We start from the raw sequence: 15,739 nt of genomic DNA on the forward strand, positions 1-15,739 counted from the left end.
CTGCATACCCACCTCCAAATTATCTGTTTCCCTAAGCCCCTCAGCACCATACTTAGCATCTCCATAACCTCCATCATGTTGAATTTATATTCTCTTTACCTGTCTGCCTCCCCTTAAATGAACCAGAAGCCTCACCCTGGTCATTTATCTTTACTTTCCCAATGCCTAGCATGTTGTCCGCGGTGGGCATTCTGTGAGCTTTGTTATACTAAATGTTTAAATCATCCTGCCATGAGTACTGCTGAATGTTGCAGAGGTTTCCCATAACCTTTCTCACACAGCGGATTGTAAAAGGATCAAAGGCGCCATTCTCCAAGGTTCTTCCCAAGGCAGCCTTTGCCATGTCCTGGACAGAGACGGACAATGTCTAATGATTGAAATCTTTTCCGATGAGGCTGGTAGTCATGTGAGGGTGTCCTCCCTCTCCTGTTGCTCCCCTTCTGTGCTCCTGGGAAGCTGCACATGGACCCAGAGACTCTGGAAGCTAGTCTACCTCCTCTACTTGACTTGTGACCCACCCAATGCCCAGAGGAGGTGCATGATTTATCCCGGGTCCCAGAGCCGGTGTGGGCCCTTCATGCCCACCTCAGGGCTAGGTAGGCAGTTCTGTAGGTCTTCCTAAACAGGCAAATTTTATTTGCTCTGAATATGGCATCCAAATATCAGCTGTCCTCTTATTAGCACCACATCCCATTGTCCCCACTGAGGGACCAATTTCCAGTTTTATTCAAGGTCTCCTCTGCATTGTGATCACTAGAACCCATCCCCTCTTCTTCCTAGGCTCACAGCTAGACTCTGTCACCCAGCCTCCCTTGCATTTAGCCATGGCCAGGTGACTGAGTTCTGGGGGCCAATGAAACGGGAGTAGAAGTGAGGAGCATCACTTCCAGGCCTGGCCCATGAAAACCTTCCCTGGATGACTCACCATGGTTTCTTTTCCTCCATCTTCCAGCCAGCCGTCGACACACTGAACACAGCACAGCCCCCGTCAGCCTGGGGCCCTGAGTGTGCGGAGCTAAGCTGCCTGCTCCTGTAGCTAGTTGTGTCTGGGCAAGAAATAAACTTTTCTTGTGTTAAGCCTCAGACATTTAAGATTTGTTAACAGTCTTAGAGTTACCTTAACTTTTATACCAGGCCACACATTCTCCAGGCTCTGGGCAGTAAAGGACACATAGCATACAGAATTTAACTTGATCTCTTTTGTAAAATGATCCTTATGGTGGGTCACAGTTCCTCCAAAAGAGAAAGACTGGAAGAGCCTCCTCATTGATACTTTTATTGCCTGAACCTAGAATAAAAATTCATTATTATTTGCTAGGCGTACACATACTCATGGCTGCAGAGATGCCTGCTTTCATTCTAGGGCTAGAGTTGGCAAATACTTTTTTAAGAGCCAGATAATAAATATTTTAGGCTTTGTGGGCCACATATAGACTCTGTCACCTATTCTTCAGTGTTAGTTGGTTTTATTTAACAACACTTTGCAAATGTAAAAACATTCTCGTAAGCCTTACAGAAATAGGCCACAGGCCAGATTTCGTCCACAGGTCATGATCCATTGCTGTTCTGTGAGAACAAACAACCTCCTACTGCAATGCCGTTCTAGGCTTCTCCTAAATACAGCGCTTTCATAAGGTATTGTAAATGAAGCTTCTCAGATCTGCCTCCTGCATTAACCTATGGGCTCCTGGCGTGTAGAGATTTTGGCTTACCTCTGTTTCCCCAGGGCCATATCACAAAGCTGCAGAGAAAATGCTCTTGAGGAATTTTGGTGAATGAATGAATACACAAATGTGTGTGTTCCAGAAACTATTTTTATGTGTACTCCAGAAGTTTAAGGGTCACAAAGGAGTCTGTTTTGGAAAACTTAAGGGATCTACTAAACTACTTCATTCAGCCAGGTCCTCAGAGTAGACCGGACTGTGTATATTGAGATCAGTGAGGATGAGAGGGATAGTGGAAAGAGAACAAGCTTTGGAGTCAAATGGACCTAAGAGTGAATCCCATGTCACATTTACTAGGCATGGGATGTTGGAACTCTTTGGCTGAGTGACTTTCTGAGCTTCCATTTCCTCATCTGATAAAGGGGGTAATTTATCCACATAATTGCTTTCAGAGTGCTAAAACAGTGTCAACATACAATAGGTAATCAATAGACAGCAGTGGTGGTAAAAGTATGAACACTGAAGACCCCCACTTCATGTCAAAGAGGCCCCCAGAGACCACAGAAAGGTAGACTTTGAGCTGGAATATCACAGTCTTACTAGGTTTGAGCCAGAGTAGTGGCTCTCAACCAGCACTACCCCTCTCACCCCCCGCCCCGGGTACCTTTGGCAATACCTGGAAATATTTTTGATCATCACAGCAGGTGGGTGCGGGTAGTGCTACTACAACTACATGTAGTGCATAGAGGCCAAGGATGCCGCCAAACATGCTGTAATACACTAGACAGCCCCCTCAGCAAAGAATTTTCTGGTCCAAAATGTCAAAAGTGCCCAGACTGACAAACCGTAGGCTAGAGGGATGAGTCTCTCCTTTGACCATGACAGGGACTTTAGGAGCCTCTCAGAGAGATGTGCAGAGTGCCCACAGCAGTAACCCACTCATTATCAAACTCGGTGCTGGCTTCCTTCCCCACCCCCTACTGGTGCTTCCTGGGCTCAACCCCAAATAAACTACCTTCATGACAGTCCCAGTCTCAGGGTGGGCTTTGAGGGAACCCTGCTGAAGACAAGCACGTGCAGAGTGAGACACCTTTGCCTCATTCCTGGAGTTTAACCAGTGTGCGGCTTTCAGTAAGATGGTTCCCATGTCATCAGATGGCTTGAAGAGTTAGAGGAATCTCTTGCAACCAAAGTTGTTGATGTGCTTACCTGCAGGGAAGTCTTCCTGGGGATTGAGTTATGGATGTGTGGGTCCAGGCGGCCTGTTCCCCCTGCTTTGCTGGATGTTTCACAGGGGGGAGCAGGTCCAGGTAGGCACTATCCTAGAGACTCGATGGAAATGATAGACTGTCCTGCTGGTCCTTCGTAATCCAGAAGCACAACATAGAATTCAGGTCTGACCATCAATGATAGGGCAGATCTACAGCCCCTAAACCATTTACTATCAGTCTTAGAATCCATGATATTATTGTTAGTGTGTATGAGCATAATGTATGGTGGGAGGCATGTTTATCTATCTAATGATGCTTTAATTAATGCTGATATTAAAGTTAGCTTGAATTCTCAGAGCACCCTGGAGATGCAGCTTATGGAGCAACAGATGATGGGGAAAAGACAGTCCACAATTAAAATGTGACATGGGATAAATGCCAAAGCAGAGGTCCCACCCTGGGAGAGTTATGAATTGACTGCACCCCTTCTCATTCCATCCCCTCAGTCATTGCTGATGGGCAGAGGGAAACCATTTTCTGCCATCTGGTTTTTGCAAAAGTCAGGCAGTAAACTCCTGGGGACGGGGAATCTTATCTTGTGTAGTTCAAGAATGAGCACAACTGTGTATACTCAAGCCCTATTAGTACTGAATGCAATAATAAAAATAGCCCAAATGTGGATATTTGATAATGTCCCTGCAGTCAATTCAAACCTTACTCATCATGTGAAGGGTTTGGGGTTCACCAGCTGATGCTTTGTGTCTAACAGATGAGCACATTTGCTGATAAGGCGGCAGGGCGAGTGGGAAAGTCACACAGTAGTTCCCAGGATCCTGGAAAAATGGCAGTTAAATCACAATTTTTTTCCTTGATGTTTGCTTTTGGCACTTAGTTCTTTTCAAATGAAAACTATGCCAAACATCTTGTATGAACACTTCTACTCGGCAAGTATGTGAACAATCCTTATGTGGCGTGCCAGGAGAAGGGGTGAGGGGAAGGGGAAGGGCCAGTTCTTGGGGAAAGCACGGGACACCCGACCCTTTTCGCCGCAGGCCGGAGCTGGGGAGCGCAGAGTGCGGGGCGCGTGCATGGCTCCAGCTCCTCCCACGGCTGCCTGACTGCGGGCCCACCCAGCCAAGCCCCTCAGTGATTTTGAGGGTTGGCAGTCACTGGCACTTCCTCCCCCCAGGAAAAGCACAAAGGCTTTAGGTGAATGCCGCATTGTTGGGGGAGCTGGAGCTGAACTGCCCCCCCAGAATGGCCAACAGGAGGCTCAGGGGGTTGAGTGCGTGTTTGTACATAAACCTGCAGATGTGTGTGTGCGTGTGAACCTGTGGACGTCTGTTCATGGGGGGAGGTCAGAATGTTCATGGATGGACAGGGCGGTCTGTGCCTGGAGAAAGCCTGCCACATCGGATTTCCTGGGGAAGAACTGTCCCCTCCTGAGCGAGAAAATCCTTTTCCCAGGCTCTGAGAAGCTGCGGGGAGGCCGCTTGCCCCTCAGCCTTGCCGGGACCTGGGACCTGAGTGATGCTCGTGGGATGCTAGCGTTGGGCCAGCATGAGGGCAAGGAGGGAGATCCTCTCCCAGGAAAAGCGACCCCCCAAGACAAGCCACCCCAGTTCCCTGGGCTTCTGGGCTCCGACCCTCCGTGCCAATGCTTTCCATCCGGGACTGAGGGGAAGCGTCCTTCTCAGTTCCCAGAGCAGACTGTTCCTAGGAAAGGGCAGAATCTTAGGAGGAAATCACATCATCCGTGAGTTCCTTTGTACTATTTTTCAGGGCTGCCTTTGGAGCCAATAATCTGTCATTCCTTGAATAAACAAGCACCTTATCATATCACAAACATTTATTTAACCCTTTTCTCCGGCACTTTTACCAGCAGGGGGAAAGAAAGTGCTTAGCAGGGCAGCAGGAGCCCTGTGACAGAAATGCCAAATTCCCTGAAGTTACACCCAATCTGTAAAGTGTCAGCCGCCCTTCTCCCTGCCTCCATAAAACACTGGAGCCAGTCGCCCAGACTCAAGCCCAGCTCTCCCACCTCCCCTCCCATGTCCTCCCCCTGCCTCATCTCCATTAATACCCCTCGCCCTTCTGCAGACAGGCCCTTAATTCCATTCAAATGGAGCCTGGGCTGATTTGTTAGGTTCTTTAGGGGGCCGATGAGGGAAATGGAAGGGGCAGAGGGACAGGCAAGGGAGTGTTTACATTTCTCCTTTTAATGACAGCCCACTTGATGGACAGAGCTGGTGAGCCCAAGCATTTTTTAATGTGTGTGTCTGTGTGTGTGTGTGTGTGTGTGTGTGATTTTTAAAAGGCATATTCTTGACTCTGACATCACCAGAAAATGGAATGAGCAAAGTATGTAAATTGCTCCAAACTCTCACAATATCCACTTTCTCTCAGTGGATGGATTTTGTTTTTCTTTTCTGGTGTTGCTCCCACACAATGGGGCCAAATCTTGTTCAGGACAAAGAAACATATAAATAGAACATGCATGTGGTATGCAAGGGAACTCTTGGAGACCAGAGCGAGACTGTTTGGAAAGACTGTTTAATGCGGCTGCCGGATGGATGGGGTCTCGGCCTGAGGGTTCAACAGGCTGAATGTCTGGTCTGCTTGTCCCTAAGCTTTAAGTCAGAAACTGCAAATCCATTCTCATTCTTGGGGAAACACTAAGAAATACTGGAACGGGTAGAAATTTAAAAACAAGAATTTGAAGTACCTGTATGTGAGCGTGAGAAAGAGAGTATATGTGTGTGTGTGTGTTGGATATAGGGTGGTGGTAGCCTAATTAAGAGGCTGAACATGTTTTGCAGAGGTAGTGGAGCAGTTTCCTTTTTCCTTTACCATGAAAGATGCTAAGTCATAAGCAGTATCTCCTACTCTGCATCATCTCCATGGGTACCATGTAACAGCTAAAACTTCCATCAAATGTGTTTTCCTGTATTATACATTTCCAATTGTTTCAGTGTCAATCATCCTTCAGCCTCTCCCTCTGGTCTTATAAGTGCACACTACAGCTCTAGCCAAAGAGACTTTTATCAGCGTGAAGTTTGAACAAACTAATGTGTGTAGGCCCTGAGCAGTTATTTTTGTTTCCAAGTCTGGACATAGAATCACTTGTTCAATTTCCTGCTGGGTTATGTCAAGCAGTTTTAACATGTAAATGTCTGATAAGAAGACTGACTAATTTTGCTGTCAGAGTTGTCTTTATTTTTTTCTGCTTCCTTTATTCTTTACTCTTGCTCTGTCATCATCATCATTTACCATTACTAGTACTAACAAGTATAGCCTTATTATTTGTTTAGAATGTGTTCTTATTTTAAGCTGTTTTTTGGTGTTTTGTTTTGTTTTGTTTTGTTCTTTAACTCTGCATCCCTGAAGTTTGTGTGGTTCTGTTGGTTCAGATGTCTGTGCTTTACAACTTGGATTCAAAATAAATACACCTCACAGACTCGTTAATGTCCTCAACATCAGTTAAACCAATGAAATTAATTTTTAAAATTATTTTTTAAATTTAAATTAAAAAAAAAATAGTAGTAATCCACACTGCTTCCATTTTATTGATATTCCCTAACCAACCTCACCCCTGCTTCAGGTGATGGGGCCTCACGACATCTACAGTAAAATCCTACGAGCCACTTGAGCACCAGTTTCCAAAACCTGCCCTGGCTGTCACGTATAGATAAATTGATCCCTTTGAGTGGGTTTTCCAGTCAGCAGCTCGATCAAAGAAGCAGATCTTTTCAAATAATTTTTAACTCTCTGGCCAAATACACAGACTTGGCTGACTGACTCAACATAAACCTCCCGTCAAACATCTGGTGCTGTTCTCACACTGAATGTGTAAACCCGCTTATGCATCAGACCCGTGGGCTCAGGGCCCTCATTTAGGAATAGTCTTTAATGACTCAAACGCCAAAGCCTGCCCTCCCTTTGGCTGGGAACAGAAATAGAATCCATCCATTCTGGGTCTCTGACAGCAAGCCAGGTACGGCTCTGCTCCCTCGTCAGTGCTTCACGGCATGTGACGGGAGGCCCGGGCATCCCTGCCCTCAGCGTCTCGCCGTCCACTCCACCCCCCAGCCCCAGGCCTTCCTCTGCTGCCCCATCTCTCAGCTGCCCTCCACTTTAGAGATTTTTGAGATAACAAAATGTGAGACAAAATGCAAACTGCTTTGAAAATGATCGTTTCTTCATTTAGCATCCACTGATGATTGATTAAAGGCCCCTCCCTCTTCTCCTTCCCCCACAGTGAACTTTAAATCCTTTCATCCATGGGGACTGAAGGCCAAGTATCTGGATTTTCTTTCCCAGCAGGCCCACTTGCCAGTCTGGTTTTTTTCCTCTTTGTTTGGATGCTGGTCTTTGGCTCCTTGCCAATGCCCAGATGTAAACTATTGTCTGATTATTAAAAAATAAAACAAAACAAAACACCCAAATGCACACATGCCATCCGTGCTAACAAGCAGAGAACTGTCTGCATATTGTAAAGTTACGGTCCCAAGTAGTCGAAGAGACGTCCCCTGCAGCTCTAGGAACACTTGCTTTTCTCCAAGGCTTTATTAAAAACAAATTTAGGCGAACAGACACACCTCTGTGCTCTGAAGGCTTTGCTCAGCAGCCCTTGGTGGGCCTGGGAGGAAGGCAAACTTGGTCTTCCCTACCCCCTCCAATGTGTAAGGTCACCATCCTTTGTCCCCCAAAGAGCTTCACCATGTAGTACTCCCAGTCTAGTAGCCCGTGTCCTCATGTTTGGTCTCCTTGCCCTTCAACAAAATGAGTTTTCCCTTCTAGTCCTACTGAGTCATAGTGGTAGCTTATTGGAGAGGAGAGAGCACTGGGTGAGGAGTTGGGAAATTTTACTGGTTGCAAGACTCTGGGCAACTTTCTGTTTCTGTTCAGTTTCCCTGCCTGCAAATTAAGAGGGCTAATTTAGATACATTCTTTCCATTTTCCTCAAAAAAAATATTTATTTAGCCCCTACTCTGTGCTAGACACTAAGAATGGAACAGAAAACAGGACAAACAAGTCCCTGTTTGAAAAAAAAGAGAAAAAAGAAAACAAAGTCTAAACATCCTTGGAGCTCCAACGACCTTTGAATGTATAATTGATAATAGCAGAATGTGCTGTTCTGATTTATTGAGGATCAAAGTCTTTAGCTAAAGGAATGGGCTCTAAACTTAGAATTTCAGGCATAGCTTATATAGGGAATAAGGGATCAGAAGGCCTTCATGGGTCCAGAAATCCCCACTTAGGTGGATACCAACTTCATCTGTCCTGAAGGCAGAACCCAGCCAGAACCATCTCTAGTTCTGTACCTCTCACATAGAGCCAGGTATCGACAGCTACCATTCCACTTTCCATTTTTCACTGGGATATTTTCAGGAACAGCAGCCAAGTGTGACACAACCTCCGTCTCTAGCCCCACCCTTCAGTGGAACTGTTATTTTTAGGCTTCTCTCTCCTTTTACATCCATTTACACACCTCCCTCAGTGACTCATTTTTGTCAATAGCACCATGCACACGTGGCTTCTTGAACATGGGGATGGCTTGTTTGAACAAACCAGCTCACTCAACTCCATTTCTCCTTGCAATTCTCAAAAGACTCTAGTGTAGGGAAAGCTACAGGACTTCTGCAAAAGTTCCTCCAAACACAAGCTATACAAAATGACCCCCCCCACACACACCTCAAAGTAGCCACCTAAAAGCTGCCAGTGAATGAATGAATTACTCAGACTAGAGCTGAGCATATTGTTTCAATATTTCCTTTGCTCCAGCTCACATCCATATGACTGACACTTGATCCCAGAGTTTCAGGTACAGTAAAATGCTCTTACTCAATTTGGGCTGTTTCACCCAGGCATTGAGGTCATGTCCTGAAAAATCACACTTTGCAGGGCTGTTAGTCATTTGTACAAGTTGCTGGACTCTCAAAATAACACATAATGAAATTGGAGTCTTTCTGGAAGGTGTTGAGCATGAATCATTTATTTCTATCAGGATTTTTGTGTGTGTGTGTGTGAGTCTATCTCAGGCAATATGGCAAGGACAAAAGCTTTGCCACACGAATCCAGGTCAGTGCTCCACTCAAGGAACACAAAGAAGTACACAGTGGAATGATATGGCGATTCCTTCCAAGTTAAGCAAGTAAATCCTCCATTCGTAAAGCCATCCAGCAGTCACTTATAGGGTATTTGCAGCAGCATCTCACACCAGTCTCCCCCTACCCAACTTGATCGAAACACACTGCTTTGTTTGTATGTTGGTTGGTTTTCTGTCATTTCTGGTCTTCAGCTATTCCAACCTCTTTCTTATCACAAGTCTTCCTCATGTGATATTCCCTCTCCTACAATATTCTCCACCCCACCCCACCCCCATTCTACACCTGGCTGAGCCTTGTTTCTTGGTTTAAAGGTCTCTTCTCCAGGGAAGTTGTCTCCGTCTCTTCAGGAGCAGGTGGATTCCCTTGTCCCTTACTTTCATAGCAGTCTATATTTTCCATTTGACATTCTTATCACAACCGTGCTTAAATATTCAATTAATTTGCTGAGTATCTGTCTTCCCCACCGTATTTCAGATTTCATGGAGGTAAGTTCATGTTCATTCACTGCTGCTCCAGTGCCCAGCACAATGCCTCACAAGAGGAATATTTCTCTCACTTATCAAGTAGGTGTCCCTGCCCTCAAATTTTACAATCTGGTACGGAAGCCAGCTGAAATAAACAGTATGGTGCATTCACAGTTATATAAACATGTACACTGTTTGTACAAAGACCAAAAAACCCAACAAATTATTCTGCTGTGAGATAACATGAGAGGAGACCCGACAGAAATGGTAAATTAACATTTGAGCTGATCTTTGAGGTATGAATAGGAGATCAGGTGAAAAGATGTGAGAAAGGAATTCTGAACAGAAGACTTAATACAAAAAAAAAAAAAAAATCCTGAGAGGTTTGAAAGTATAGACTTAGTTTGGGGAAAAGCATATAGTCAGTTGTGTTAGAATAGAATAGGAATTCAGGAAATGAGTCTGGAAAAATAGTGGAGTACTTCTGTTGTCTTCTGGGGACTTTATACGTTAAGCAAAAAGTAACAGAATGTTCAATACATGAAAATAAAATAAACAGAAGCTCCTCTCTACTCCCCTCACTCCTTTTTTAATTTTTATTTCATTTCATTTCATTTTATTTATTTATTTATTTATTTAATTTTTTTAGTTTTTATTGAGATTGTTCACATACCATACAACTATCCAAAGATCCAAAGTGTACAATCAGTTGCCCATGGTACCATCACACAGCTGTGCATCCATCACAATTAATTTTTTTAATTTTTAGAACATTTTCATTGCTCCAGGAAAGAAATAAAGAAAAAAAAAAGAAACTCCAATCCTCCCATACCCCTAATCAACCGCTCTCCGTTATTGATTCATAGTTTTGGTATAGTACATTTGTTACTGTTGATGAAAGAATGTTAAAATACTAGTAACTGTAGTATGTAGTTTGCAATAGGCATATATTTTTTTCCTATATGCCCCTGTATTATTAACTTCTAGTTATAGTGTCATACATTTGTTCTAGTTCATGAGAGGGATTTCTAATATTTGTACAGTTAATCACGGACATTGTCCACCACAAGATTAACTGTTTTATACATTCCCATCTTTTAACCTCCAACTTTCCTTCTGGTGACATACGTGACTCTGAGTTTACCATTTCCACCACCTTCACACACCATTCAGCACTGTTAGTTACTCTTACAACGTGCTCCCATCACTTCTGTCCATTTCCAAACGTTTAAGTTCACCCTAGTTGAACATTTTGCCCATAATAAGCAACTGCTCCCCATTCTTTAGCCTCGTTCTATATCCTGGTAACTTGTATTTCATGTCTATGAGTTTACATATTATAATTAGTTCATATCAGTGAGACCATGCAGTATCTGATTTCACTCAGTATAGTGCCCTCAGGGTTTCTTCATCAACCCATTTTTTTTAAGATGGTTTTGTTCACACACCATACATTCCATTCTAAGTAAACAATCGTTGGTTCCCTGTATAGTCATGTATTTACGTATTCAGTACCATTGCCACTGTCTATATAAGGACATCTCCATTTTTTCCACGAAGAAGGAGGAAGAATCAAAGTAGGTAGAGAGACAAAAGAAAAAGAAAAAAGAAAGAGAAACAAGCAAACAAAAAAAAACATGGCAGCTAGAAAGCAACAAAAGGAAAGATAGCATTCAGCTAAAGTAGAATAAAGAGTCAGACAACATCACCAATGGAGTCCCATACCCTTCCCCTATGTGCCCCCCCCCCATATGCTTTTACCTTTGGTATACTGCCTGTGTTATTTTAAAGGAAGCATAATACCATGTTTCTGTTAATTATAGTCTCTAGTTTCCATTGATTGTATTTTCCCCTGAATCACACCCTATTTTTAACACCATGCAATGTTGACATTCATTTGTTCTACCTCATGTAAAAACATATTTGTACCTTTTATTACAATTGTTGAGCCCCCTAGGTTTCACTGAGTTATACAGTCCCAGTCTTTATCTTTTGTCTTTGTTCTGGCATCCCACATGCTCCTAACCTTACTCTTTCAACCATATTCACAGTCATCTTTGTTCAGTGTATTTACAATGCTGTGCTATCTCCCAAAATTGTTTTCCAAACCTCTCACTCCTGTCTTTTCCTTTCTGTCTGCATTGCTTCCTTTAGTGTTTCCTGTAGAGCAGGTATCTTGTTCACAAACTCTGTCATTGTCTGTTTGTCACAGAATATTTTAAGCTCTCCCTCATATTTGAAGGACAGTTTTGCCGGATATAGGATTCTTGGCTGGGGGTTTTTCTCTTTCAGTATCTTAAATATATCACCCCACTTCCTTCTTGCCTTCATGGTTTCTATTGAGAAATCTGCACATAGTCTTATCAGGCTTCCTTTGTATGTGATGGGTCGCTTTTCTCTTGCTGCTTTCAGGATTCTCTTTTTATCTTTGCCATTTGATAATCTGATTATTAAGTGTCTTTGGCATAGGCCTATTCAGATCTATTCTGTTTGGGGTAAGCTGTGCGTCTTGGATCTGTAATTTTATGTCTTTCATAAGAGATGGGAAATTTTCATTGATTATTTCCTCTATTATTGCTTCTGCCCCTTTTCCCTTCTCTTCTCCTTCTAGGACACCAATGACATGTACATTCCTGCATTTTGTTTTGTCCTTAAGTTCCCAGAGATGTTGCTCATATTTTTCCATTCTTTTCTCTATCTGTTCTTTTGCATGTAGGCTTTCAGGTGCATTGTTCTCCAATTCCTGAGTGTTTTCTTCTGCTGCTTGAGATCTTCTGTTGTATGTTTCCATTGTGTCTTTCATCTCTTTTGTTGTGCCTTTCATTTCCATAGGTTCGGCCAGTTGTTTTTTCGAACTTTAGATTTATTCCTTATGTATGCCCAGTGTTTTCATTAAACGCTTCATCTCCATTGCCATATCTTCCCTAAACTTTTTGAATTGATTTAGTATTAGTTGTTTAAGTTCCTGTATCTCAGGTGAAGTGTAAGTTTGTTCCTTTGACTGGGCCATAACTTCATTTTTCTTAGTATAGGTTGTAGTTTTCTGTTGTCTAGGCATCTGATTTCCTTGGTTACCCCAATCAGGTTTTCCCAGACCAGAACGGGCTCAGGTCTCAGCAGGAGGCAATAGTATCACATCTCCCTGAGGGTTTTTCTTAGAAGATTGATGCACCCTGTGAGGCCTTATGTCACTGTGCTTTTCTGCCCAGCAGGTGGCACCTGTCAGCCTGTAGCTACAGACTGGTGTAAGGAGGTGTGGCCCGTGGCTGTTTTCCCCCAGGCTCTGGGGAGCGATTCTGAATGGAAAGCAGGTAGTAGAGCTTGGTACCACCTTCTTCTTTTTAGAGAAAATACACCCCTTAGGGAAAGGTCATTTACATTTGAATAGACTCTCTGCCTGTGCTATCTCCACCCTTGTCTGGTCAGAGCACTGGGAACTGAAAATGGCTGCAAAAGGGACAGAAAGCTCCCTTTAGGGCCAGTCCGTGGCCACCCTCCGGCTCTCCTAGATCAGTCATCACCAAAAGCATCTGTCTGCTTGTTGGGGATTTGTAGATTGTATTGAGCAGTCCGATTTGTTAATTAAAACCTCAGTTGGGGCTCAGCTGAACTATATTCACTTGCTCAGAGAGAGCTACTCTCTAGCACTGTGAGGCTTTGCGGTTCAGGCTGTGGAGGAAGGGGGCTCCTGGCTTGGATCCGCAGTTTTTACTTACAGATTTTATGCTGTGATCTCGGGCATTCCTCCCAATTCAGGCTGGTGTATGATGAGTGGACTGTCACATTTGTCTCCCCCTCCCACAGTTATTCCAGATTGTTTACTAGTTGTTCCTGGTTGTTTATTAATTGTTCCAGGGGGACAAACTAGCTTCCATTCCTCTCTGCTGCCATCTTTTTCCATCTCCCCTCATTCCTTTTGACCTTGGAAACCTAGAACTGTTTCCTGGTACTGTTTGTACAATTAGGCAGTGAGCCAGACGGGATCATTGGAAGTTTTCTCCCATGTGTGAGAGGCATGAAGATTAGCACAAGTGTTTTGTGTAGAGTAGACAAGGATGGTAAGTCAGAAAACACACATACACGGAGTAGGCAGGGGCCACATTTTATCTCCAGTTCAACACTCAGCAAATGATCACTGAGGGCTGCTGGGTGCTGGCTGGTGTGCTGCCCCAGATGCCTTTTCCCTGAGGAGTCAAGGTTGGGAGATGACTGACTCTTTTCTTGTGTCTCAAGAGAAGCTATGATTATAAACAAAAAAACAAACAAGCCAAATAACTTGGATTCTTCTCAGGCAGTGCTAAAATTGGAAACTGATCTCTCCCCTCCAAAAATGAAAAGAACTTTTCCAACAGATAGATGCAATAGGACTTTTGCCACCACTGAGGGGAGGTCACACTTCCTGAAGAGCAAGCATTTGCAAAGATCCATGTAGTAACAAATAGAAACATAGATAAATATTTTTCCATAATATTATTTCTGTAGACAGATTCTTAAATTAACTTGTCAATAAACAATCCTTTTATAATATGAGTTCAAATTTTCTCAACCATCAAATTTTGCTGTCCTTATGTCTGAAGTTAAAACACGCAAACAAAACTTTTTTGGTATCATCAAGTATGTGTACTAGCACTGTGTAGTTGCAGATGACGATTGCACTGAAGCCCCCGGTGGCCACAGAGACTGTTGGTAAGTGGCTCTCTTCACAGAATGGGGCACATTCTAGTTTGGGTGACTCCAAAGTGAGTTGAGAAGTCTCTTCTGGTACTTTGAAGCCCTTTTCCCCATACATCATGGCAATATTTTGTATAGGTGTGTAAACAGTGTAGAAATTAGAACAAAATACTGCTCTGTGATAGCTCTCAACAAAGTTTACTTGTTTCAGAACATTGCTGCAGATGGATCATTACTGTGTTTGATTTTAGAAAGACTTTACATTCTTCTGTCTGTTCCCATCTCATTCCCCATATTCCATCTTCGGCAATACATATTTCTGCCTTTGATTTTAGTTTTTGGTAGAAGAGAAGGTTGGAGGTATGAGTGGGTGTTCCAGTTTGCAAATGCTGCCATTATGCAAAATACCAGAAATGGATTGCCTCTTGTCGCAGCCCAAGAGGGCCATGCCAGTCCAGAGGCCAAAGAAGACAACTGGCATTTCCTGATACATGAACCTTCATTCAGGGCTTACTTACAGGGTGAGAAGTCGTGGAGAGATCATAACAGTTCTCTGAGGCCAGGCAGGCATCGCATTCACAGGAAAAGACGACCAAGCAATGCAAAAAGGGCAGAAAGCCTTTTATACGGGTTTAAGACAAAGGCCCTTCCAAGGGTGGGGGGAGCATAGATGCAGGAACAGGTTACTTTGACCTGGGGGAGGGGTGCAGGAAGGACTAGAATAACACTTGCATAATTACATTTTGCTTATTTTGTGAGACTAAGAGCCTCTCACTTCCTGCCTGCTTGCATAAAGTTACATTTTAAGGTCAGTTTACCCTTTTTCCCTTTACTGGCTTAGAAAGACAATAGGTTAAACATTTAGCTGCCTAGGTCATGCAGACTGCTGTGCACCAAAGATCTGCAGGCCTGTTTTGCTCAGGCCATGGGTTGCCACACCTTTTATAAAGGGGGTTTATTTGATTACAGATTTATAGTCTGAAGGCCATAGAAATGTCCAAATTAAGGCATCGACACAAGTAATACCTTCACCGAAGGAAGGCATATGGCGTCTGGAAAACCCCTGTTAGCTGGGAAGGCACATGGCTGGTGTCTGTGTTCCAGCTTCTCTCTCAGCTCCTGTGCATTCTTCAAAATGTTGCTCTTGGGGCGTTTTGTCCTCTCTTAGCTTCTGCGGAGCAAACCCTGGGCTAGCATCTCCAAAGTGTCAGCAAAAGTCTGCTTAGTGGCCATCTCCAAAATGTCTCTCTCGGCTGCTCTGTGGTCTTTCTGTTGTAAGCTCTTTTATAGGACTCCAGTGATTAAATCAAGACCCACCCTGACTGGGTAAGGTCCATATCTCCCTGGAAATAGTTTAATCAAACATTTTGCCAACAGCTGATTGAGTCACATCTCCGTGGAAACACTCAATCAAAAGATTCCAACCTAATCAACACTAGTACGTCTGCCCCCACAAGATTGCATTAAAGAACATGGCATTTTGGGGGACATAATACATTTAAACTGGCACAGTGGGTGAACAGAAAAGGGCCCAAAGCCAATAGATTCAGTAATGGTAGAGCTGATATAGGTGCATGCTAAAACATTCCAAAGCTAAAAGTAACTCTCCCACACCTGCC

At 43.6% G+C, this 15,739-nt stretch overlaps 1 protein-coding gene across 1 annotated transcript in view; it reads right to left on the reverse strand.

The window, feature by feature from the left end:
- The window catches only part of LOC119511290, a 49,279-nt gene that overhangs the window by 22,515 nt on the left and 11,025 nt on the right, over positions 1-15,739 (reverse strand). The gene's annotated exons all lie outside the window — the stretch shown is intronic.

Source organism: Choloepus didactylus, chromosome 16 (genome assembly GCF_015220235.1).
Source record: "Choloepus didactylus isolate mChoDid1 chromosome 16, mChoDid1.pri, whole genome shotgun sequence".
NCBI lineage: Eukaryota > Metazoa > Chordata > Mammalia > Pilosa > Megalonychidae > Choloepus > Choloepus didactylus.